The sequence below is a fragment of the Gossypium hirsutum genome, chromosome A11 (genome assembly GCF_007990345.1).
Source record: "Gossypium hirsutum isolate 1008001.06 chromosome A11, Gossypium_hirsutum_v2.1, whole genome shotgun sequence".
In the NCBI taxonomy this organism is placed as follows: Eukaryota; Viridiplantae; Streptophyta; class Magnoliopsida; order Malvales; family Malvaceae; genus Gossypium; species Gossypium hirsutum.
Window position 1 is genome coordinate 105,467,305 of NC_053434.1, and position 3,472 is coordinate 105,470,776.

Below are 3,472 nucleotides of genomic sequence, written 5' to 3' on the forward strand. Positions count from 1 at the left end.
TTGAAATTTTAGAGTTTGCTACATTGGCAGAGAGAGCTTATAAAGCAGAAGAATTGAGAAAAGTAAAGAAACAGGCTGAGAGGGAAGCTCGAATTTTTAGTAAAAGACCGATGAGAAAATTTCAGTTTTCTGCTTCAAAGAAATTAAAGAAATATCGGGATTGTTTCACCTCAGCCACTGGAAATTTAGGCAGAGAGCGAGGTTCTCAACGCACTAATCCAAGACCTTCTACTCCATCAGTACCAGTGTTGGCAGTGTTGAAACTCCTAAGCCGAGATGCCAGTACTATAATAAAGCTCATTTTAGTGAATGTCGATTAAAGAGCGGGGCTTGTTACCGATGTGGTTCCTTTGACCATTTCCTCAGAGATTGTCCAGAAAGGGGTGAAAAAGAAGCTGAACAGATATCGAAGCCGAGGAGCTACGAAAGATATTGCAGGCAGGTCTGAAGCAAGAGCACCTGCTAGGACATATGCCATCCGTGCCAGAGAAGATGCCTCAGCACCTGATATTATTACTTGTACATTTTCTTTACTCGATACTGATATTACTGCATTGATTGATCCTGGTTCTACGCATTCATATATATGTGTTAAACTTGCAATTGTTAAAAAATTATCTGTTGAACCTACTGAATTTGTGGTTAAAGTCTCGAACCCCCTGGGCCAGTCTGTGTTGGTGGATAAAATTTGTAAAAATTGTCCACTGATGGTAAGAGGTTATTGTTTCCCGGCTGATTTGATGTTACTACCATTTGATGAATTTGACATGATATTGAGCATGGATTGGTTAACCCAGCATGATGCGGTAGTAAATTGTAGACAAAAATATATTGTGCTAAAATGTCAGAATGGTGAGTTGCTCCGGGTTAAATCTAATCAAACAGAGGGGTTATCTGATATGGTTTCAGTAATGCCAGCACAGAGGTATGTCAAAAAGGGGTATGATGCTTACTTGGCTTATGTACTCGACACCAAAGTATCTGGGTAAAAAATACAGGTAGTTCTAGTGGTATGTGAATTTTCCGATATGTTTCCAGAAGAATTACCAGGATATCCACCAGAAAGAGAAGTGGAATTTTCTATAGATTTGATTCCGAGAATTACTTTGATTTCCATAGCTCCGTATCGAATGGCTCCTACAGAATTAAAAGAGTTAAAGACACAGTTGCAAGAGCTTGTTGATAGGGGTTTCATTCGACCAAGTCAATCACCTTGGGGTGCTCCGGTTCTGTTAGTGAAAAAGAAAGACGGGTCTTTGAGATTGTGTATTGACTACCGACAGCTTAATAAAGTAACCATAAAGAATAAGTACCCGTTATCTCGGATTTATGATTTATTTGAATAGCTGAAAGGTGCTACTGTGTTTTCAAAGATTGATCTTCGATCGGGTTATTATCAGCTACGGGTAAATGAGTCAGATGTGCCAAAAACAGCCTTTGGAACTAGGTACGGGCATTATGAGTTTCTGGTTATGCCGTTTGGGCTAACTATTGCACCTGCAGTATTCATGGATTTGATGAACCGAATATTCAGACCGTACTTAGATAGATTTGTAGTAGAATTCATTGATGATATTTTGGTTTATTCTCAGGATGAAGAAGAACATGCAGAACATTTGAGAATTGTGTTGCAAATTCTACGAGAGAAGCAGTTATATGCCAAATTCAGTAAATGTGAATTTTGGCTCCGAGAAGTAGGTTTTCTTGGACACATTGTATCTGCCGAAGGCATCAGGGTAGATCCAAGTAAAATCTCAGCTATTGTCAATTGGAATCCACCAAAGAATGTATCTGAAGTTAGAAGTTTCTTGGGTTTAGCTGGTTATTGGAGATTTGTACAGGGATTCTCTATGATAGCTTCTCTGATGACTCGATTATTGCAGAAAGATGTAAAGTTCGAGTGGACTGATGAATGTCAGCAGAGTTTCAACCGATTGAAAGATCTACTAACGAAAGCACCTATATTAGTGCAGCCTGAACCGGGTAAGGAATTTTTTATTTATAGTGATGCCTTATTAAATGGTTTAGGTTGTGTCTTAATGCAAGAAGGTAAAGTAATAGCCTATGCTTCAAGACAACTTAAACCACATGAAAGAAATTACCCAGTACATGATCTTGAATTAGCTGCTATTGTATTTGCGTTGAAGATATGGCGGCATTACTTGTACGGTGAGAAATGTCATATTTATACTGATCATAAAAGCTTGAAATATTTGATGACACAGAAAGATTTGAATTTGAGACAGTGCAGGTGGCTTGAACTGATAAAGAACTATGATTTGATTATTGATTACCATCCGGGTAAGGCTAATGTTGTAGTTGATGCTTTGAGCCCGAAATCTTTGTTTGCTTTACGAGCTATGAATACCCGGTTATCATTAACTGGTGATGGTTCAATCCTAGCAGAGTTAAGAGCTAAATCGACATTTTTACAGCAAATATGTGAAGCTTAGAAGAATGATGAGAAGTTACAAGTTAAACGGGCACAGTGTGAGTCAGGTAATGATTCTGAATTTCAGATTGATTCTGATGGTTATTTATTTTTCAGAGGTAGGGTATGTGTACCTCAGAATTAAGAGCTCAAACAAAAGATTCTACGCGAGGCTCACAGCGGTACTATGTTTATACATCCGGAGAGTAATAAAATGTATAATGATCTGGAAAAGATGTACTAGTGGTCGGGAACGAAACGTGATATCTCTGAGTTTGTATCAAGGTGTTTAATATGTCAGCAAGTTAAAGCTGAACATCAAGTACCTTCGGGGTTACTTTAGCCAATTACTATACCAGAATGGAAATGGGAAAGAATCACTATGGATTTTGTATCGGGGTTACCTTTGTCTCCGAGGAAAAAAGATGCTATTTGGGTGATTGTTGACCGATTAACAAAGTCAGCTCACTTTATTCCAGTATGTATGGATTATTCTTTAGATAAACTAGCTGAATTGTACATATTTGAGATTGTCAGGCTACATGGAGTGCCTGTCTCCATTATATCAGATAGAGATCCTCGATTTACGTCTCGTTTCTGGGACAAATTGCAAGAAGCCTTGGGTACTCAGTTATATTTCAGCACTGCATTTCATCCTCAGACAGATGGTCAATCTGAGCGTGTAATTCAAGTATTGGAAGATATGTTCCGATGTTGTATACTAGAGTTTGAAGGTAATTAGGAGAGGTATCTACCTTTGATTGAATTTGCTTACAATAATAATTATCAGTCCAGTATTAAAATGGCTCCGTATGAAGCTTTGTATGGTAGAAAATGTAGAACATATTGGACAGAGCTCAGTGAAAGAAAGATACATGGGGTTGATTTGATCCGGGAAACAGAAGAAAAAGTAAAGGTTATTCGAGATAGTCTAAAAGTAGCTTCCAATCGTCAAAAATCATATGCCGACCTTAAACGAAAAGAGATTGAATTTCAAGTTAGTGACAAGGTATTCCTGAAAGTGTCTCCTTGGAAGAAAGT